This window comes from Thermobia domestica, chromosome 16 (genome assembly GCF_964235325.1).
Source record: "Thermobia domestica chromosome 16, izTheDome1.hap1.1, whole genome shotgun sequence".
NCBI lineage: Eukaryota > Metazoa > Arthropoda > Insecta > Zygentoma > Lepismatidae > Thermobia > Thermobia domestica.
The window spans coordinates 76187936-76213119 of record NC_137469.1 but is presented as its reverse complement, the minus strand read 5'-3'; positions in this window follow the sequence as shown (position 1 = coordinate 76213119).

The window sequence follows — 25184 nt, the reverse complement described above, 5'->3', positions numbered from 1 at the left end:
AAAAGAATGGAATTGAAAGTTCTGTAAATATTGTATAAAACATAGTGTAACAAGAACGGTAATATTATCACAAGAACAATAAAGCATATCTCTTATCACAGATTTTCGACAGTAGTGTAGAAAATACTTAGAGAAAAATACAAAAAATGGTACCTGATATCTTCCTTGTAATGATCTCCCAGTATACGTTGAGATGAAGATAACCTTCGGAGATTGGGCACAAGTTGAAGACACTGTTGGGTGCATAATACAATTAATTAAATGTAATATGCATACAACAGTGTCTCCACCATGTGCTAGTAATTTCTTGAAAACGAGCGTTTCTTCATTATTTCCAGGTGAAAATCTGTATGCTGTGCAAGGAGACATTAGACAAAATACGTAGTCTGAAGGAAACGATGAGTGATGAAAGGTGTAGAGAAAAACTATTATAGGCGGATAACGATAAAAAATTTAGTTTTAAACTTAAATATTACATGCAGCAATCGGTTGTTTGAATGAAAGTAAACTATCATACAAAAGACACAATATCTATTATTAAAATCCTTTAATGTAGTGGAACGACATCGTATTAAATTTGACAGTGCTTGGAAGAAAATGCATATTAAATAGAAAAAAATACCACTAAGAACTAAATTTAGTCGTTTTCTAAATATAGATTTCCTGACTTAGTACCGAAACTAATGTCAAAATTACGATAAAAGGTACATATATTTGCAAATCTTTTATAAAAATACATTTTTTCATTGAAAATGGTATACTGAAGGGTGGATTGTTTTCTCTTCCAATAGCACATTTAAAATATCGTAAAACTAACTATACTAAAAGTGTAATGCAATGTGGAACATATTTTGATGATAAAATTAAAACCTAAGGTTCCAACAAACATATAGATAACGTGATAATATTTACATGAAAGCTTTCTTCCATTAAAGTATAAAAAAACTCAAGTTGAGGATGCAATCCTCGGTGATTTAGCACACGTTGAAGACACTCTTGGGTGCATAATACAATCAATCAAATGTAGTACGCATCAAAGAGTGGCTTCACCATATCCTATAACTCAAACAAAAATGTTGAGTTAACAATTCTTGCAAACGAACAAATTCTTCATTTCGAAATATATCTTAAAGTATACACATAATACATAAGATGGGAGAAAAACAGAAAACCTAGCAGAAAATGCAGAAATGTCTATAAAAGTAGGATGTAGATGTATAGAGAAAAGTTATTTTCTAAAACTTTGTGGAAGCAGTAGAAAAAAGCACGTATTTACAACAAAGAGAGTCAATTTTCTACAGAATTAGTAACATAAAAAGAAATTTTAAATGTCATAATAATAGTGTCAAGTCCAACTTGTAACTTTTCTACAAACAAAACGTCCAAATAAAACATCTACGTAATTACTGTATATTTATTGTGATTTCGAAGTGGAAGACAAACTTGTAATAGAAAAAGTAATAAATCTGTCAATCTCTTCACGAAGGAGCCAAATCTATTATTAAGATACGACATGAATAACGAAAAAAGAATGGAATTGAAAGTTCGGTCAAATATTGTATAAAACATAGTGTAACAAGAACGGTAATAATATCACAAGTACAATAAAGCGTATCTCTTATCACAGATTTTCGACAGTAGTGTAGAAAATAGTTAGAGAAAAATACAAAATATGGTACCTGATATCTTCCTTGGAATGATGTCCCGGTATACGTTGAGATGAAGATAACTTTCGGAGATTGGGCACAAGTTGAAGACACTGTTGGGTGCATAATACAATTAATTAAATGTAATATGCATACAACAGTGTCTCCACCATGTGCTTGTAATTTCTTGAAAACGAGCGTTTCCTCATTACTTCCAGGTGAAAAGCTGTATGCTGTGCAAGGAAACATTAGACAAAATACGTAGTCTGAGGGAAAAGATGAGTGATGAAATGTGTAGACAAAAATTATTATAGGCGGATAACGATAAAAAATTTAGTTTTGAACTTAAATATTACATGCAGAAATCAGTTGCTTTGAATGAAAGTAAAATATCATACAAACAAGACAATATCTATTATAAAAATCCTTTAATATAGAGGAACGACATAGTAGTAAATTTGACAGTGCTTGGAAGAAAATGCATATCAAATAGAAAAAAATACCACTAAGAACTAAATTTAGTCGTTTTCTAAGTATAGATTTCCTGACTTAGTACCGAAACTAATGTCAAAATTACGATAATAGGTACACATATTTGCAAATCTTTTATAAAAATACATCTTTTCATTGAAGGTGGTATACTGAAGGGTGGATTGTTTTCTCTTCAAACAGCACATTTAAAATATCGTAAAACTAACTATACTAAAAGTGTAATGCAATGTTGAACATATTTTGATGATAAAATTAAAACCTAAGGTTCCAACAAACATATAGATAACGTGATAATATTTACATGAAAGCTTTCTTCCATTAAAGTATAAAAAAACTCAAGTTGAGGATGCAATCCTCGGTGATTTAGCACACGTTGAAGACACTCTTGGGTGCATAATACAATCAACCAAATGTAGTACGCATCCTAGAGTGGCTTCACCATATCCTATAACTCAAACAAAAATGTTGAATTAACAATTCTTGCAAACGAACACATTCATCATCTCGAAATATATCTGAAAGTATACACATAATACATAAGATGGGAGAAAAACAGAGAACCTAGCAGAAAATGCAGAAATGTCTATAAAAGTAGGATGTAGATGTATAGAGAAAAGTTATTTTCTAAAACTTTGTGGAAGCAGTAGAAAAAAGCACGTATTTACAACAAAGAGAGTCAATTTTCTACAGAATTAGTAACATAAAAAGAAATTTTAAATGTCATAATAATACTGTCAGGTCCAACTTGTAACTTTTCTACAAACAAAACGTCCAAATAAAACATCTACGTAATTACTGTATATTTATTGTGATTTCGAAGTGGAAGAAAAACTTGTAATAGAAAAAGTAATGAATCTGTCAATCTCTTCACGAAGGAACCAAATCTATTATTAAGATACGACATGCATAACGAAAAAAAAAATGGAATTGAAAGTTCGGACAAATATTGTATAAAACATAGTGTAACAAGAACGGTAATATTATCACAAGTATAATAAAGCGTATCTCTTATCACAGATTTTCGACAGTAGTGTAGAAAATACTTAGAGAAAAATACAAAAAATGGTACCTGATATCTTCCTTGGAATGATCTCCCAGTATACGTTGAGATGAAGATAACTTTCGGAGATTGGGCACAAGTTGAAGATACTGTTGGGTGCATAAGACAATTAATTAAATGTAATATGCATACAACAGTGTCTCCACCATGTGCTTGTAATTTCTTGAAAACGAGCGTTTCTTCATTACTTCCAGGTGAAAAGCTGTATGCTGTGCAAGGAAACATTAGACAAAATACGTACCTGAAGGAAAAGATGAGTGATGAAATGTGTAGACAAAAATAATTATAGGCGGATAACGATAAAAAATTTAGTTTTAAACTTAAATATTACATGCAGCAATCGGTTGCTTTGAATGAAAGTAAAATATCATACAAACAAGACAATATCTATTATAAAAATCTTTTAATATAGAGGAACGACATCGTAGTAAATTCGACAGTGCTTGGAAGGAAATGCATATTATATAGAAAGACAAAATACCACTAAGAACAAAATTAAGTCGTTTTCTAAATATAGATTTCTCGACAGAACCGAAACTAATGTTAAAATTACGATAATAGGTAGGTACATATATTTGCAAATCTTGTTCATAAAAATACATCTTTTCATTGAAGATAGTATACTGAAAGTTGGATTGTTTTCTCTTCAAATAGCACATTTAAAATATCGTAAAACTAACTGTACTAAAAGTGTAATGCAATGTTGAACATATTTTGATGATAAAATTAAAACCTAAGGTTCCAACAAACATATAGATAACGTGATAATATTTACATGAAAGCGTTCTTCCATTAAAGTATAAAAAAACTCAAGTTGAGGATGCAATCCTCGGTGATTTAGCACACGTTGAAGACACTCTTGGGTGCATAATACAATCAATCAAATGTAGTACGTATCCAAAAGTGGCTTCACCATATCTTATAACTGAAACAAAAATGTTGAATTAACACTTCTTGCATACGATCACATTCTTAATCTCGAAATATATGTGAAAGTATACACATAATACATAAGAAGGGAGAAAAACAGAAAACCTAGCAGAAAATGCAGAAATGTCTATAAAAGTAGGATGTAGATGTATAGAGAAAAGTTATTTTCTAAAACTTTGTGGAAGCAGTAGAAAAAAGCACGTATTTACAACAAAGAGAGTCAATTTTCTACAGAATTAGTAACATAAAAAGAAATTTTAAATGTCATAATAATACTGTCAAGTCCAACTTGTAACTTTTCTACAAACAAAACGTCCAAATAAAACATCTACGTAATTACTGTATATTTATTGTGATTTCGAAGTGGAAGACAAACTTGTAATAGAAAAAGTAACAAATCTGCCAATCTCTTCACGAAGGAACCAAATCTATTATTAAGATACGATATGCATAACGAAAAAAGAATGGAATTGAAAGTTCGGTCAAATATTGTATAAAACATAATGTAACAAGAACGGCAATATTATCACAAGTACAATAAAGCGTATCTCTTATCACAGATTTTCGACAGTAGTGTAGAAAATAGTTAGAGAAAAATACAAAAAATGGTACCTGATATTGTCCTTGGAATGATGTCCCAGTATACGTAGAGATGAAGATAACTTTCGCAGATTGGACACAAGTTGAAGACACTGTTGGGTGCATAATACAATTAATTAAATGTAATATGCATACCACAGTGTCTCCACCATGTGTTTGTAATTTCTTGAAAACGAGCGTTTCTTCATTACTTCCAGGTGAAAAGCTGTATGCTGTGCAAGGAAACATTAGACAAAATACGTAGTCTGAAGGAAAAGATGAGTGATGAAATGTGTAGACAAAAATTATTATAGGCGGATAACGATAAAAAATTTAGTTTTAAACTTAAATATTACATGCAGCAATCGGTTGCTTTGAATGAAAGTAAAATATCATACAAACAAGACAATATCTATTATAAAAATCTTTTAATATAGAGGAATGACATCGTAGTAAATTTGACAGTGCTTGGAAGAAAATGCATATTATATAGAAACACAAAATACCACTAAGAACAAAATTAAGTCGTTTTCTAAATATAGATTTCTCGACAGAACCGAAACTAATGTCAAAATTACGATAATAGGTACATATATTTGCAAATCTTTTATAAAAATACATCTTTTCATTGAAGGTGGTATACTGAAGGGTGGATTGTTTTCTCTTCAAATAGCACATTTAAAATATCGTAAAACTAACTATACTAAAAGTGTAATGCAATGTTGAACATATTTTGATGATAAAATTAAAACCTAAGGTTCCAAAAGACATATGGATAACGTGATAATATTTACATGAAATCTTTCTTCCATTAAAGTATAAAAAAAACTTAAGTTGAGGATGCAATCCTCGGTGATTTAGCAAACGTTGAAGGCACTCTTGGGTGCATAATACAATCAATTAAATGTAGTACGCATCCAAAAGTGGCTTCACCATATCCTATAACTGAAACAAAAATGTTGAATTAACACTTCTTGCATACGATAAAACTCTTCATTTCGAAATAAATCTGAAAGTATACACATAATACATAAGAAGAGAGAAAAACAGAAAACCTAGCTGAAAATGCAGAAATGTCTATAAAAGTAGGATGTAGATGTATAGAGAAAAGTTATTTTCTAAAACTTTGTGGAAGCAGTAGAAAAAAGCACGTATTTAAAACAAAGAGAGTCAATTTTCTACAGAATTAGTAACATAAAAAGAAATTTTAAATGTCATAATAATACTGTCAAGTCCAACTTGTAACTTTTCTACAAACAAAACTTCCAAATAAAACATCTACGTAATTACTGTATATTTATTGTGATTTCGAAGTGGAAGAAAAACTTGTAATAGAAAAAGTAACAAATCTGCCAATCTCTTCACGAAGGAACCAAATCTATTATTAAGATACGATATGCATAACGAAAAAAGAAGGGAATTGAAAGTTCGGTCAAATATTGTATAAAACATAGTGTAACAAGAACGGCAATATTATCACAAGTACAATAAAGCGTATCTCTTATCACAGATTTTCGACAGTAGTGTAGAAAATAGTTAGAGAAAAATACAAAAAATGGTACCTGATATCTTCCTTGGAATGATGTCCCAGTATACGTAGAGATGAAGATAACTTTCGGAGATTGGACACAAGTTGAAGACACTGTTGGGTGCATAATACAATTAATTAAATGTAATATGCATACCACAGTGTCTCCACCATGTGCTTGTAATTTCTTGAAAACGAGCGTTTCTTCATTACTTCCAGGTGAAAAGCTGTATGCTTTGCAAGGAAACATTAGACAAAATAAGTAGTCTGAAGGAAAAGATGAGTGATGAAATGTGTAGACAAAAATTATTATAGGCGGATAACGATAAAAAAATTTCGTTTTAAACTTAAATATTACATGCAGCAATCGGTTGCTTTGAATGAAAGTAAAATATCTTACAAACAAGACAATATCTATTATAAAAATCTTTTAATATAGAGGAATGACATCGTAGTAAATTTGACAGTGCTTGGAAGAAAATGCATATTATATAGAAACACAAAATACCACTAAGAACAAAATTAAGTCGTTTTCTAAATATAGATTTCTCGACAGAACCGAAACTAATGTCAAAATTACGATAATAGGTACATATATTTGCAAATCTTTTATAAAAATACATCTTTTCATTGAAGGTGGTATACTGAAGGGTGGATTGTTTTCTCTTCAAATAGCACATTTAAAATATCGTAAAACTAACTATACTAAAAGTGTAATGCAATGTTGAACATATTTTGATGATAAAATTAAAACCTAAGGTTCCAACAAACATATAGATAACGTGATAATATTTACATGAAAGCTTTCTTCCATTAAAGTGTAAAAAAACTCAAGTTGAGGATGCAATCCTCGGTGATTTAGCACACGTTGAAGACACTCTTGGGTGCATAATACAATCAATCAAATGTAGTACGCATCCAAGAGTGGCTTCACCATATCGTATAACTCAAACAAAAATGTTGAATTAACAATTCTTGCAAACGAACACATTCATCATCTCGAAATATATCTGAAAGTATACACATAATACATAAGATGGGAGAAAAACAGAGAACCTAGCAGAAAATGCAGAAATGTCTATAAAAGTAGGATGTAGATGTATAGAGAAAAGTTATTTTCTAAAACTTTGTGGAAGCAGTAGAAAAAAGCACGTATTTACAACAAAGAGAGTCAATTTTCTACAGAATTAGTAACATAAAAAGAAATTTTAAATGTCATAATAATACTGTCAGGTCCAACTTGTAACTTTTCTACAAACAAAACGTCCAAATAAAACATCTACGTAATTACTGTATATTTATTGTGATTTCGAAGTGGAAGACAAACTTGTAATAGAAAAAGTAATGAATCTGTCAATCTCTTCACGAAGGAACCAAATCTATTATTAAGATACGACATGCATAACGAAAAAAAAAATGGAATTGAAAGTTCGGTCAAATATTGTATAAAACATAGTGTAACAAGAACGGTAATATTATATCAAGTATAATAAAGCGTATCTCTTATCACAGATTTTCGACAGTAGTGCAGAAAATACTTAGAGAAAAATACAAAAAATGGTACCTGATATCTTCCTTGGAATGATGTCCCAGTATACGTTGAGATGAAGATAACTTTCGGAGATTGGACACAAGGTGAAGACACTGTTGGGTGCATAATACAATTAATTAAATGTAATATGCATACTACAGTGTCTCCACCATGTGCTTGTAATTTCTTGAAAACGAGCGTTTCTTCATTATTTCCACGTGAAAATCTGTATGCTGTGCAAGGAGACATTAGACAAAATACGTAGTCTGAAGGAAACGATGAGTGATGAAATGTGTAGAGAAAAACTATTATAGGCGGATAACGATAAAAAATTTAGATTTAAACTTAAATATTACATGCAGCAATCGGTTGTTTGAATGAAAGTAAAATATCATACAAAAGAGACCATATCTATTATTAAAATCCTTTAATGTAGTGGAACGACATCGTATTAAATTTGACAGTGCTTGGAAGAAAATGCATATTAAATAGAAAAAAAATACCACTAAGAACTAAATTTAGTCGTTTTCTAAATTTAGATTTCCTGACTTAGTACCGTAACTAATGTCAAAATTACGATAATAGGTACACATATTTGCAAATCTTTTATAAAAATACATCTTTTCATTGAAGGTGGTATACTGAAGGGTGGATTGTTTTCTCTTCAAACAGCACATTTAAAATATCGTAAAACTAACTATACTAAAAGTGTAATGCAATGTTGAACATATTTTGATGATAAAATTAAAACCTAAGGTTCCAACAAACATATAGATAACGTGATAATATTTACATGAAAGCTTTCTTCCATTAAAATATAAAAAAACTCAAGTTGAGGATGCAATCCTCGGTGATTTAGCACACGTTGAAGACACTCTTGGGTGCATAATACAATCAACCAAATGTAGTACGCATCAAAGAGTGGCTTCACCATATCCTATAACTCAAACAAAAATGTTGAATTAACAATTCTTGCAAACGAACACATTCTTCATCTCGAAATATATCTGAAAGTATACACATAATACATAAGATGGGAGAAAAACAGAAAACCTAGCAGAAAATGCAGAAATGTCTATAAAAGTAGGATGTAGATGTATAGAGAAAAGTTATTTTCTAAAACTTTGTGGAAGCAGTAGAAAAAAGCACGTATTTACAACAAAGAGAGTCAATTTTCTACAGAATTAGTAACATAAAAAGAAATTTTAAATGTCATAATAATACTGTCAAGTCCAACTTGTAACTTTTCTACAAACAAAACGTCCAAATAAAACATCTACGTAATTACTGTATATTTATTGTGATTTCGAAGTGGAAGACAAACTTGTAATAGAAAAAGTAACAAATCTGCCAATCTCTTCACGAAGGAACCAAATCTATTATTAAGATACGATATGCATAACGAAAAAAGAATGGAATTGAAAGTTCGGTCAAATATTGTATAAAACATAATGTAACAAGAACGGCAATATTATCACAAGTACAATAAAGCGTATCTCTTATCACAGATTTTCGACAGTAGTGTAGAAAATAGTTAGAGAAAAATACAAAAAATGGTACCTGATATCTTCCTTGGAATGATCTCCCAGTATACGTAGAGATGAAGATAACTTTCGCAGATTGGACACAAGTTGAAGACACTGTTGGGTGCATAATACAATTAATTAAATGTAATATGCATACCACAGTGTCTCCACCATGTGTTTGTAATTTCTTGAAAACGAGCGTTTGTTCATTACTTCCAGGTGAAAAGCTGTATGCTGTGCAAGGAAACATTAGACAAAATACGTAGTCTGAAGGAAAAGATGAGTGATGAAATGTGTAGACAAAAATTATTATAGGCGGATAACGATAAAAAATTTAGTTTTAAACTTAAATATTACATGCAGCAATCGGTTGCTTTGAATGAAAGTAAAATATCATACAAACAAGACAATATCTATTATAAAAATCTTTTAATATAGAGGAATGACATCGTAGTAAATTTGACAGTGCTTGGAAGAAAATGCATATTATATAGAAACACAAAATACCACTAAGAACAAAATTAAGTCGTTTTCTAAATATAGATTTCTCGACAGAACCGAAACTAATGTCAAAATTACGATAATAGGTACATATATTTGCAAATCTTTTATAAAAATACATCTTTTCATTGAAGGTGGTATACTGAAGGGTGGATTGTTTTCTCTTCAAATAGCACATTTAAAATATCGTAAAACTAACTATACTAAAAGTGTAATGCAATGTTGAACATATTTTGATGATAAAATTAAAACCTAAGGTTCCAAAAGACATATGGATAACGTGATAATATTTACATGAAATCTTTCTTCCATTAAAGTATAAAAAAAACTTTACGAAGGAACCAAATCTATTATTAAGATACGATATGCATAACGAAAAAAGAAGGGAATTGAAAGTTCGGTCAAATATTGTATAAAACATAGTGTAACAAGAACGGCAATATTATCACAAGTACAATAAAGCGTATCTCTTATCACAGATTTTCGACAGTAGTGTAGAAAATAGTTAGAGAAAAATACAAAAAATGGTACCTGATATCTTCCTTGGAATGATGTCCCAGTATACGTAGAGATGAAGATAACTTTCGGAGATTGGACACAAGTTGAAGACACTGTTGGGTGCATAATACAATTAATTAAATGTAATATGCATACCACAGTGTCTCCACCATGTGCTTGTAATTTCTTGAAAACGAGCGTTTCTTCATTACTTCCAGGTGAAAAGCTGTATGCTTTGCAAGGAAACATTAGACAAAATAAGTAGTCTGAAGGAAAAGATGAGTGATGAAATGTGTAGACAAAAATTATTATAGGCGGATAACGATAAAAAAATTTCGTTTTAAACTTAAATATTACATGCAGCAATCGGTTGCTTTGAATGAAAGTAAAATATCTTACAAACAAGACAATATCTATTATAAAAATCTTTTAATATAGAGGAATGACATCGTAGTAAATTTGACAGTGCTTGGAAGAAAATGCATATTATATAGAAACACAAAATACCACTAAGAACAAAATTAAGTCGTTTTCTAAATATAGATTTCTCGACAGAACCGAAACTAATGTCAAAATTACGATAATAGGTACATATATTTGCAAATCTTTTATAAAAATACATCTTTTCATTGAAGGTGGTATACTGAAGGGTGGATTGTTTTCTCTTCAAATAGCACATTTAAAATATCGTAAAACTAACTATACTAAAAGTGTAATGCAATGTTGAACATATTTTGATGATAAAATTAAAACCTAAGGTTCCAACAAACATATAGATAACGTGATAATATTTACATGAAAGCTTTCTTCCATTAAAGTGTAAAAAAACTCAAGTTGAGGATGCAATCCTCGGTGATTTAGCACACGTTGAAGACACTCTTGGGTGCATAATACAATCAATCAAATGTAGTACGCATCCAAGAGTGGCTTCACCATATCGTATAACTCAAACAAAAATGTTGAATTAACAATTCTTGCAAACGAACACATTCATCATCTCGAAATATATCTGAAAGTATACACATAATACATAAGATGGGAGAAAAACAGAGAACCTAGCAGAAAATGCAGAAATGTCTATAAAAGTAGGATGTAGATGTATAGAGAAAAGTTATTTTCTAAAACTTTGTGGAAGCAGTAGAAAAAAGCACGTATTTACAACAAAGAGAGTCAATTTTCTACAGAATTAGTAACATAAAAAGAAATTTTAAATGTCATAATAATACTGTCAGGTCCAACTTGTAACTTTTCTACAAACAAAACGTCCAAATAAAACATCTACGTAATTACTGTATATTTATTGTGATTTCGAAGTGGAAGACAAACTTGTAATAGAAAAAGTAATGAATCTGTCAATCTCTTCACGAAGGAACCAAATCTATTATTAAGATACGACATGCATAACGAAAAAAAAAATGGAATTGAAAGTTCGGTCAAATATTGTATAAAACATAGTGTAACAAGAACGGTAATATTATATCAAGTATAATAAAGCGTATCTCTTATCACAGATTCTCGACAGTAGTGCAGAAAATACTTAGAGAAAAATACAAAAAATGGTACCTGATATCTTCCTTGGAATGATGTCCCAGTATACGTTGAGATGAAGATAACTTTCGGAGATTGGACACAAGGTGAAGACACTGTTGGGTGCATAATACAATTAATTAAATGTAATATGCATACTACAGTGTCTCCACCATGTGCTTGTAATTTCTTGAAAACGAGCGTTTCTTCATTATTTCCACGTGAAAATCTGTATGCTGTGCAAGGAGACATTAGACAAAATACGTAGTCTGAAGGAAACGATGAGTGATGAAATGTGTAGAGAAAAACTATTATAGGCGGATAACGATAAAAAATTTAGATTTAAACTTAAATATTACATGCAGCAATCGGTTGTTTGAATGAAAGTAAAATATCATACAAAAGAGACCATATCTATTATTAAAATCCTTTAATGTAGTGGAACGACATCGTATTAAATTTGACAGTGCTTGGAAGAAAATGCATATTAAATAGAAAAAAAATACCACTAAGAACTAAATTTAGTCGTTTTCTAAATTTAGATTTCCTGACTTAGTACCGTAACTAATGTCAAAATTACGATAATAGGTACACATATTTGCAAATCTTTTATAAAAATACATCTTTTCATTGAAGGTGGTATACTGAAGGGTGGATTGTTTTCTCTTCAAACAGCACATTTAAAATATCGTAAAACTAACTATACTAAAAGTGTAATGCAATGTTGAACATATTTTGATGATAAAATTAAAACCTAAGGTTCCAACAAACATATAGATAACGTGATAATATTTACATGAAAGCTTTCTTCCATTAAAATATAAAAAAACTCAAGTTGAGGATGCAATCCTCGGTGATTTAGCACACGTTGAAGACACTCTAGGGTGCATAATACAATCAACCAAATGTAGTACGCATCAAAGAGTGGCTTCACCATATCCTATAACTCAAACAAAAATGTTGAATTAACAATTCTTGCAAACGAACACATTCTTCATCTCGAAATATATCTGAAAGTATACACATAATACATAAGATGGGAGAAAAACAGAAAACCTAGCAGAAAATGCAGAAATGTCTATAAAAGTAGGATGTAGATGTATAGAGAAAAGTTATTTTCTAAAACTTTGTGGAAGCAGTAGAAAAAAGCACGTATTTACAACAAAGAGAGTCAATTTTCTACAGAATTAGTAACATAAAAAGAAATTTTAAATGTCATAATAATACTGTCAAGTCCAACTTGTAACTTTTCTACAAACAAAACGTCCAAATAAAACATCTACGTAATTACTGTATATTCATTGTGATTTCAAAGTGGAAGACAAACTTGTAATAGAAAAAGTAACAAATCTGCCAATCTCTTCACGAAGGAACCAAATCTATTATTAAGATACGACATGCATAACGAAAAAAGAATGGAATTGAAAGTTCGGTCAAATATTGTATAAAACATAGTGTAACAAGAACGGCAATATTATCACAAGTACAATAAAGCGTATCTCTTATCACAGATTTTCGACAGTAGTGTAGAAAATACTTAGAGAAAAATACAAAAAATGGTACCTGATATCTTCCTTGGAATGATCTCCCAGTATACGTTGATATGAAAATAACTTTCGGAGATTGGGCACATGTTGAAGACACTGTTGGGTGCATAATACAATTAATTAAATGTAATATGCATACAACAGTGTCTCCACCATGTGCTTGTAATTTCTTGAAAACGAGCGTTTCTTCATTGCTTCCAGGTGAAAAGCTGTATGCTGTGCAAGGAAACATTAGACAAAATACGTAGTCTGAAGGAAAAGATGAGTGATGAAATGTGTAGACAAAAATAATTATAGGCGGATAACGATAAAAAATTTAGTTTTAAACTTAAATATTACATGCAGCAATCGGTTGCTTCTAATGAAAGTAAAATATCATACAAACAAGACAATATCTATTATAAAAATCTTTTAATATAGAGGAATGACATCGTAGTAAATTTGACAGTGCTTGGAAGAAAATGCATATTATATAGAAACACAAAATACCACTAAGAACAAAATTAAGTCGTTTTCTAAATATAGATTTCTCGACAGAACCTAAACTAATGTTAAAATTACGATGATAGGTAGGTACATATATTTGCAAATCTTGTTCATAAAAATACATCCTTTCATTGAAGATAGTATACTGAAAGGTGGATTGTTTTCTCTTCAAATAGCACATTTAAAATATCGTAAAACTAACTGTACTAAAAGTGTAATGCAATGTTGAACATATTTTGATGATAAAATTAAAACCTAATGTTCCAACAAACATATAGATAACGTGATAATATTTACATGAAAGCGTTCTTCCATTAAAGTATAAAAAAACTCAAGTTGAGGATGCAATCCGCGGTGATTTAGCACACGTTGAAGACACTCTTGGGTGCATAATACAATCAATCAAATGTAGTACGTATCCAAAAGTGGCTTCACCATATCCTAAAACTGAAACAAAAATGTTGAATTAACACTTCTTGCATACGATCACATTCTTAATCTCGAAATATATGTGAAAGTATACACATAATACATAAGAAGGGAGAAAAACAGAAAACCTAGCAGAAAATGCAGAAATGTCTATAAAAGTAGGATGTAGATGTATAGAGAAAAGTTATTTTCTAAAACTTTGTGGAAGCAGTAGAAAAAAGCACGTATTTACAACAAAGAGAGTCAATTTTCTACAGAATTAGTAACATAAAAAGAAATTTTAAATGTCATAATAATACTGTCAAGTCCAACTTGTAACTTTTCTACAAACAAAACGTCCAAATAAAACATCTACGTAATTACTGTATATTTATTGTGATTTCGAAGTGGAAGACAAACTTGTAATAGAAAAAGTAACAAATCTGCCAATCTCTTCACGAAGGAACCAAATCTATTATTAGGATACGATATGCATAACGAAAAAAGAATGGAATTGAAAGTTCGGTCAAATATTGTATAAAACATAGTGTAACAAGAACGGCAATATTATCACAGGTACAATAAAGCGTATCTCTTATCACAGATTTTCGACAGTAGTGTAGAAAATAGTTAGAGAAAAATACAAAAAATGGTACCTGATATCTTCCTTGGAATGATGTCCCAGTATACGTAGAGATGAAGATAACTTTCGGAGATTGGACACAAGTTGAAGACACTGTTGGGTGCATAATACAATTAATTAAATGTAATATGCATACCACAGTGTCTCCACCATGTGCTTTTAATTTCTTGAAAACGAGCGTTTCTCCATTACTTCCAGGTGAAAAGCTGTATGCTTTGCAAGGAAACATTAGACAAAATACGTAGTCTGAAGGAAAAGATGAGTGATGAAATGTGTAGACAAAAATTATTATAGGCTGATAACGATAAAAAATTTAGTTTTAAACTTAAATATTACATGCAGCAATCGGTTGCTTTGAATGAAAGTAAAATATCATACAAACAAGACAATATCTATTATAAAAATCTTTTAATATAGAGGAATGACATCGTAGTAAATTTGACAGTGCTAGGAAGAAAATGCATATTATATAGAAACACAAAATACCACTAAGAACAAAATTAAGTCGTTTTCTAAATATAGATTTCTCGACAGAACCGAAACTAATGTTAAAATTACGATAATAGGTAAGTACATATATTTGCAAATCTTGTTCATAAAAATACATCTTTTCATTGAAGATAGTATACTGAAAGGTGGATTGTTTTCTCTTCAAATAGCACATTTAAAATATCGTAAAACTAACTGTACTAAAAGTGTAATGCAATGTTGAATAGATTTTGATGATAAAATTAAAACCTAAGGTTCCAAAAGACATATGGATAACGTGATAATATTTACATGAAATCTTTCTTCCATTAAAGTATAAAAAAAACTTAAGTTGAGGATGCAATCCTCGGTGATTTAGCACACGTTAAAGGCACTCTTGGGTGCATAATACAATCAATTAAATGTAGTACGCATCCAAAAGTGGCTTCACCATATCCTATAACTGAAACAAAAATGTTGAATTAACACTTCTTGCATACGATCACACTCTTCATCTCGAAATATATCTGAAAGTATACACATAATACATAAGAAGGGAGAAAAACAGAAAACCTAGCTGAAAATGCAGAAATGTCTATAAAAGTAGGATGTAGATGTATAGAGAAAAGTTATTTTCTAAAACATTGTGGAAGCAGTAGAAAAAAGCACGTATTTACAACAAAGAGAGTCAATTTTCTACAGAATTAGTAACATAAAAAGAAATTTTAAATGTCATAATAATACTGTCAAGTCCAACTTGTAACTTTTCTACAAACAAAACGTCCAAATAAAACATCTACGTAATTACTGTATATTCATTGTGATTTCGAAGTGGAAGACAAACTTGTAATAGAAAAAGTAACAAATCTGCCAATCTCTTCACGAAGGAACCAAATCTATTATTAAGATACGACATGCATAACGAAAAAAGAATGGAATTGAAAGTTCGGTCAAATATTGTATAAAACATAGTGTAACAAGAACGGCAATATTATCACAAGTACAATAAAGCGTATCTCTTATCACAGATTTTCGACAGTAGTGTAGAAAATACTTAGAGAAAAATACAAAAAATGGTACCTGATATCTTCCTTGGAATGATCTCCCAGTATACGTTGATATGAAAATAACTTTCGGAGATTGGGCACATGTTGAAGACACTGTTGGGTGCATAATACAATTAATTAAATGTAATATGCATACAACAGTGTCTCCACCATGTGCTTGTAATTTCTTGAAAACGAGCGTTTCTTCATTGCTTCCAGGTGAAAAGCTGTATGCTGTGCAAGGAAACATTAGACAAAATACGTAGTCTGAAGGAAAAGATGAGTGATGAAATGTGTAGACAAAAATAATTATAGGCGGATAACGATAAAAAATTTAGTTTTAAACTTAAATATTACATGCAGCAATCGGTTGCTTCTAATGAAAGTAAAATATCATACAAACAAGACAATATCTATTATAAAAATCTTTTAATATAGAGGAATGACATCGTAGTAAATTTGACAGTGCTTGCAAGAAAATGCATATTATATAGAAACACAAAATACCACTAAGAACAAAATTAAGTCGTTTTCTAAATATAGATTTCTCGACAGAACCTAAACTAATGTTAAAATTACGATGATAGGTAGGTACATATATTTGCAAATCTTGTTCATAAAAATACATCCTTTCATTGAAGATAGTATACTGAAAGGTGGATTGTTTTCTCTTCAAATAGCACATTTAAAATATCGTAAAACTAACTGTACTAAAAGTGTAATGCAATGTTGAACATATTTTGATGATAAAATTAAAACCTAATGTTCCAACAAACATATAGATAACGTGATAATATTTACATGAAAGCGTTCTTCCATTAAAGTATAAAAAAACTCAAGTTGAGGATGCAATCCGCGGTGATTTAGCACACGTTGAAGACACTCTTGGGTGCATAATACAATCAATCAAATGTAGTACGTATCCAAAAGTGGCTTCACCATATCCTAAAACTGAAACAAAAATGTTGAATTAACACTTCTTGCATACGATCACATTCTTAATCTCGAAATATATGTGAAAGTATACACATAATACATAAGAAGGGAGAAAAACAGAAAACCTAGCAGAAAATGCAGAAATGTCTATAAAAGTAGGATGTAGATGTATAGAGAAAAGTTATTTTCTAAAACTTTGTGGAAGCAGTAGAAAAAAGCACGTATTTACAACAAAGAGAGTCAATTTTCTACAGAATTAGTAACATAAAAAGAAATTTTAAATGTCATAATAATACTGTCAAGTCCAACTTGTAACTTTTCTACAAACAAAACGTCCAAATAAAACATCTACGTAATTACTGTATATTTATTGTGATTTCGAAGTGGAAGACAAACTTGTAATAGAAAAAGTAACAAATCTGCCAATCTCTTCACGAAGGAACCAAATCTATTATTAGGATACGATATGCATAACGAAATAGAATGGAATTGAAAGTTCGGTCAAATATTGTATAAAACATAGTGTAACAAGAACGGCAATATTATCACAGGTACAATAAAGCGTATCTCTTATCACAGATTTTCGACAGTAGTGTAGAAAATAGTTAGAGAAAAATACAAAAAATGGTACCTGATATCTTCCTTGGAATGATGTCCCAGTATACGTAGAGATGAAGATAACTTTCGGAGATTGGACACAAGTTGAAGACACTGTTGGGTGCATAATACAATTAATTAAATGTAATATGCATACCACAGTGTCTCCACCATGTGCTTTTAATTTCTTGAAAACGAGCGTTTCTCCATTACTTCCAGGTGAAAAGCTGTATGCTTTGCAAGGAAACATTAGACAAAATACGTAGTCTGAAGGAAAAGATGAGTGATGAAATGTGTAGACAAAAATTATTATAGGCGGATAACGATAAAAAATTTAGTTTTAAACTTAAATATTACATGCAGCAATCGGTTGCTTTGAATGAAAGTAAAATATCATACAAACAAGACAATATCTATTATAAAAATCTTTTAATATAGAGGAATGACATCGTAGTAAATTTGACAGTGCTAGGAAGAAAATGCATATTATATAGAAACACAAAATACCACTAAGAACAAAATTAAGTCGTTTTCTAAATATAGATTTCTCGACAGAACCGAAACTAATGTTAAAATTACGATAATAGGTAAGTACATATATTTGCAAATCTTGTTCATAAAAATACATCTTTTCATTGAAGATAGTATACTGAAAGGTGGATTGTTTTCTCTTCAAATAGCACATTTAAAATATCGTAAAACTAACTGTACTAAAAGTGTAATGCAATGTTGAACATATTTTGATGATAAAATTAAAACCTAAGGTTCCAACAAACATATAGATAACGTGATAATATTTACATGAAAGCGTTCTTCCATTAAAGTATAAAAAAACTCAAGTTGAGGATGCAATCCTTGGTGATTTAGCACACGTTGAAGACACTCTTGGATGCATAATACAATCAATCAAATGTAGTACGTTTCCAAAAGTGGCTTCACCATATCCTAGAACTGAAACAAAAATGTTGAATTAACATTTCTTGCATACGATCACATTCATAATCTCGAAATATATGTGAAAGTATACACATAATACATAAGAAGGGAGAAAAACAGAAAACCTAGCAGAAAATGCAGAAATGTCTATAAAAGTAGGATGTAGATGTATAGAGAAAAGTTATTTTCTAAAACTTTGTGGAAGCAGTAGAAAAAAGCACGTATTTACAACAAAGAGAGTCAATTTTCTACAGAATTAGTAACATAAAAAGAAATTTTAAATGTCATAATAATACTGTCAAGTCCAACTTGTAACTTTTCTACAAACAAAACGTCTAAATAAAACATCTACGTAATTACTGTATATTTATTGTGATTTCGAAGTGGAAGACAAACTTGTAATAGAAAAAGTAACAAATCTGCCAGTCTCTTCACGAAGGAACCAAATCTATTATTAAGATACGATATGCATAACGAAAAAAGAATGGAATTGAAAGTTCGGTCAAATATTGTATAAAACATAGTGTAACAAGAACAGCAATATTATCACAAGTACAATAAAGCGTATCTCTTATCACAGATTTTCGACAGTAGTGTAGAAAATAGTTAGAGAAAAATACAAAAAATGGTACCTGATATCTTCCTTGGAATGATGTCCCAGTATACGTAGAGATGAAGATAACTTTCGGAGATTGGACACAAGTTGAAGACACTGTTGGGTGCATAATACAATTAATTAAATGTAATATGCATACCACAGTGTCTCCACCATGTGCTTGTAATTTCTTGAAAACGAGCGTTTCTTCATTACTTCCAGGTGAAAAGCTGTATGCTGTGCAAGGAAACATTAGACAAAATACGTAGTCTGAAGGAAAAGATGAGTGATGAAATGTGTAGAGAAAAATTATTATAGGCGGATAACGATAAAAAATTTAGTTTTAACCTTAAATATTACATGCAGCAATCGGTTGTTTGAATGAAAGTAAAATATCATACAAAAGAGACAATATCTATTATTCAAATCCTTTAATGTAGTGGAACGACATCGTATTAAATTTGACAGTGCTTGGAAAAAAATGCATATTAAATAGAAAAAAATACCACTAAGAACTAAATTAAGTCGTTTTCTAAATATAGATTTCCTGACCTAGTACCGAAACTAATGTCAAAATTACGATAATAGGTACATTTATTTGCAAATCTTTTATAAAAATACATTTTTTTCATTGAAGATGGTATACTGAAGGGTGGATTGTTTTCTCTTCAAATAGCACATTTAAAATATCGTAAAACTAATTATACTAAAAGTGTAATGCAATGTTGAACATATTTTGATGATAAAATTAAAACCTAAGGTTCCAACAAACATATAGATAACGTGATAATATTTACATGAAAGCGTTCTTCCATTAAAGTATAAAAAAACTCAAGTTGAGGATGCAATCCTCGGTGATTTAGCACACGTTGAAGACACTCTTGGGTGCATAATACAATCAATCAAATGTAGTACGCATCCAAAAGTGGCTTCACCATATCCTATAACTGAAACAAAAATGTTGAATTAACAATTCTTGCATACGATCACATTCTTAATCTCGAAATATATGTGAAAGTATACACATAATACATAAGAAGGGAGAAAAACAGAAAACCTAGCAGAAAATGCAGAAATGTCTATAAAAGTAGGATGTAGATGTATAGAGAAAAGTTATTTTCTAGAACTTTGTGGAAGCAGTAGAAAAAAGCACGTATTTACAACAAAGAGAGTCAATTTTCTACAGAATTAGTAACATAAAAAGAAATTTTAAATGTCATAATAATACTGTCAAGTCCAACTTGTAACTTTTCTACAAACAAAACGTCCAAATAAAACATCTACGTAATTACTGTATATTTATTGTGATTTCGAAGTGGAAGACAAACTTGTAATAGAAAAAGTAACAAATCTGCCAATCTCTTCACGAAGGAACCAAATCTATTATTAAGATACGATATGCATAACGAAAAAAGAATGGAATTGAAATTTCGGTCAAATATTGTATAAAACATAGTGTAACAAGAACGGCAATATTATCACAAGTACAATAAAGCGTATCTCTTATCACAGATTTTCGACAGTAGTGTAGAAAATAGTTAGAGAAAAATACAAAAAATGGTACCTGATATTGTCCTTGGAATGATGTCCCAGTATACGTAGAGATGAAGATAACTTTCGGAGATTGGACACAAGTTGAAGACACTGTTGGGTGCATAATACAATTAATTAAATGTAATATGCATACCACAGTGTCTCAACCATGTGCTTGTAATTTCTTGAAAACGAGCGTTTCTTCATTACTTCCAGGTGAAAAGCTGTATGCTGTGCAAGGAAACATTAGACAAAATACGTAGTCTGAAGGAAAAGATGAGTGATGAAATGTGTAGACAAAAATTATTATAGGCGGATAACGATAAAAAATTTAGTTTTAAACTTAAATATTACATGCAGCAATCGGTTACTTTGAATGAAAGTAAAATATCATACAAAAAAGACAATATCTATTATAAAAATCTTTTAATATAGAGGAATGACATCGTAGTAAATTTGACAGTGCTTGGAAGAAAATGCATATTATATAGAAACACAAAATACTACTAAGAACAAAGTTAAGTCGTTTTCTAAATATAGATTTCTCGACAGAACCGAAACTAATGTTAAAATTACGATAATAGGTAAGTAGATATATTTGCAAATCTTGTTCATAAAAATACATCTTTTCATTGAAGATAGTATAGTGAAAGGTGGATTGTTTTCTCTTCAAATAGCACATTTAAAATATCGTAAAACTAACTGTACTAAAAGTGTAATGCAATGTTGAATAGATTTTGATGATAAAATTAAAACCTAAGGTTCCAAAAGACATATGGACAACGTGATAATATTTACATGAAATCTTTCTTCCATTAAAGTATAAAAAAAACTTAAGTTCAGCATGCAATCCTCGGTGATTTAGCACACGTTGAAGGCACTCTTGGGTGCATAATACAATCAATTAAATGTAGTACGCATCCAAAAGTGGCTTCACCATATCCTATAACTGAAACAAAATTTTGAATTAACACTTCTTGCATACGATCACATTCTTCATCTCGAAATATATGTGAAAGTATACACATAATACATAAGAAGGGAGAAAAACAGAAAACCTAGGTGAAAATGCAGAAATGTCTATAAAAGTAGGATGTAGATGTATAGAGAAAAGTTATTTTCTAAAACTTTGTGGAAGCAGTAGAAAAAAGCACGTATTTACAACAAAGAGAGTCAATTTTCTACAGAATTAGTAACATAAAAAAAATTTTAAATGTCATAATAATACTGTCAAGTCCAACTTGTGACTTTTCTACAAACAAAACGTCCAAATAAAACATCTACGTAATTACTGTATATTTATTGTGATTTCAAAGTGGAAGACAAACTTGTAATAGAAAAAGTAATGAATCCGTCAATCTCTTCACGAAGGAGCCAAATCTATTATTAAGATACGACATGCATAACGAAAAAAGAATGGAATTGAAAGTTCGGTCAAATATTGTATAAAACATAGTGTAACAAGAACGGTAATATTATCACAAGTACAATAAAGCGTATCTCTTATCACAGATTTTTGACAGTAGTGTAGAAAATACTTAGAGAAAAATACAAAATGTAGTACCTGATATCTTCCTTTGAGTGATGTCCCAGTATACGTTGAGATGAAGATAACTTTCGGAGATTGGGCATAAGTTGAAGACACTGTTGGGTGCATAATACAATTAATTAAATGTAATATGCATACAACAGTGTCTCCACCATGTGCTTGTAATTTCTTGAAAACGAGCGTTTCTTCATTACTTCCAGGTGAAAAGCTGTATGCTGTGCAAGGAAACATTAGACAAAATACGTAGTCTGAAGGAAAAGATGAGTGATGAAATGTGTAGAAAAAAACTATTATAAGAGGATAACGATAAAAAATTTAGTTTTAAACTTAAATATTACATGCGGCAATCGGTTGCTTTCAATGAAAGTAAAATATCATACAAACAAGACAATATCTATTATAAAAATCTTTTAATATAGAGGAATGACATCGTAGTAAATTTGACAGTGCTTGGAAGAAAATGCATATTATATAGAAACACAAAATACCACTAAGAACAAAATTAAGTCGTTTTACTAAATATAGATTTCTCGACAGAACCGAAACTAATGTCAAAATTACGATAATAGGTACATATATTTGCAAATCTTTTATAAAAATACATCTTTTCATTGAAGGTGGTATACTGAAGGGTGGATTGTTTTCTCTTCCAATAGCACATTTAAAATATCGTAAAACTAACTATACTAAAAGTGTAATGCAATGTGGAACATATTTAATGATAAAATTAAAACATAAGGTTCCAAAAGACATATGGATAACGTGATAATATTTACATGAAATCTTTCTTCCATTAAAGTATAAAAAAAAACTTAGGTTGAGGATGCAATCCTCGTTGATTTAGCACACGTTGAAGGCACTCTTGGGTGCATAATACAATCAATCAAATGTAGTATGCATCCAAGAGTGGCTTCACCATATCCTATAACTCAAACAAAAATGTTGAATTAACAATTCTTGCAAACGAACACATTCTTCATCTCGAAATATATCTGAAAGTATACACATAATACATAAGATGGGAGAAAAACAGAAAACCTAGCAGAAAATGCAGAAATGTCTATAAAAGTAGGATGTAGATGTATAGAGAAAAGTTATTTTCTAAAACTTTGTGGAAGCAGTAGAAAGAAGCACGTATTTACAAGAAAGAGAGTCAATTTTCTACAGAATTAGTAACATAAAAAGAAATTTTAAATGTCATAATAATACTGTCAAGTCCAACTTGTAACTTTTCTACAAACAAAACGTCCAAATAAAACATCTACGTAATTACTGTATATTTATTGTGATTTCGAAGTGGAAGACAAACTTGTAATAGAAAAAGTAACAAATCTGCCAATCTCTTCACGAAGGAACCAAATCTATTATTAGGATACGATATGCATAACGAAAAAAGAATGGAATTGAAAGTTCGGTCAAATATTGTATAAAACATAGTGTAACAAGAACGGCAATATTATCACAGGTACAATAAAGCGTATCTCTTATCACAGATTTTCGACAGTAGTGTAGAAAATAGTTAGAGAAAAATACAAAAAATGGTACCTGATATCTTCCTTGGAATGATGTCCCAGTATACGTAGAGATGAAGATAACTTTCGGAGATTGGACACAAGTTGAAGACACTGTTGGGTGCATAATACAATTAATTAAATGTAATATGCATACCACAGTGTCTCCACCATGTGCTTTTAATTTCTTGAAAACGAGCGTTTCTCCATTACTTCCAGGTGAAAAGCTGTATGCTTTGCAAGGAAACATTAGACAAAATACGTAGTCTGAAGGAAAAGATGAGTGATGAAATGTGTAGACAAAAATTATTATAGGCGGATAACGATAAAAAATTTAGTTTTAAACTTAAATATTACATGCAGCAATCGGTTGCTTTGAATGAAAGTAAAATATCATACAAACAAGACAATATCTATTATAAAAATCTTTTAATATAGAGGAATGACATCGTAGTAAATTTGACAGTGCTAGGAAGAAAATGCATATTATATAGAAACACAAAATACCACTAAGAACAAAATTAAGTCGTTTTCTAAATATAGATTTCTCGACAGAACCGAAACTAATGTTAAAATTACGATAATAGGTAAGTACATATATTTGCAAATCTTGTTCATAAAAATACATCTTTTCATTGAAGATAGTATACTGAAAGGTGGATTGTTTTCTCTTCAAATAGCACATTTAAAATATCGTAAAACTAACTGTACTAAAAGTGTAATGCAATGTTGAATAGATTTTGATGATAAAATTAAAACCTAAGGTTCCAAAAGACATATGGATAACGTGATAATATTTACATGAAATCTTTCTTCCATTAAAGTATAAAAAAAACTTAAGTTGAGGATGCAATCCTCGGTGATTTAGCACACGTTGAAGGCACTCTTGGGTGCATAATACAATCAATTAAATGTAGTACGCATCCAAAAGTGGCTTCACCATATCCTATAACTGAAACAAAAATGTTGAATTAACACTTCTTGCATACGATCACACTCTTCATCTCGAAATATATCTGAAAGTATACACATAATACATAAGAAGGGAGAAAAACAGAAAACCTAGCTGAAAATGCAGAAATGTCTATAAAAGTAGGATGTAGATGTATAG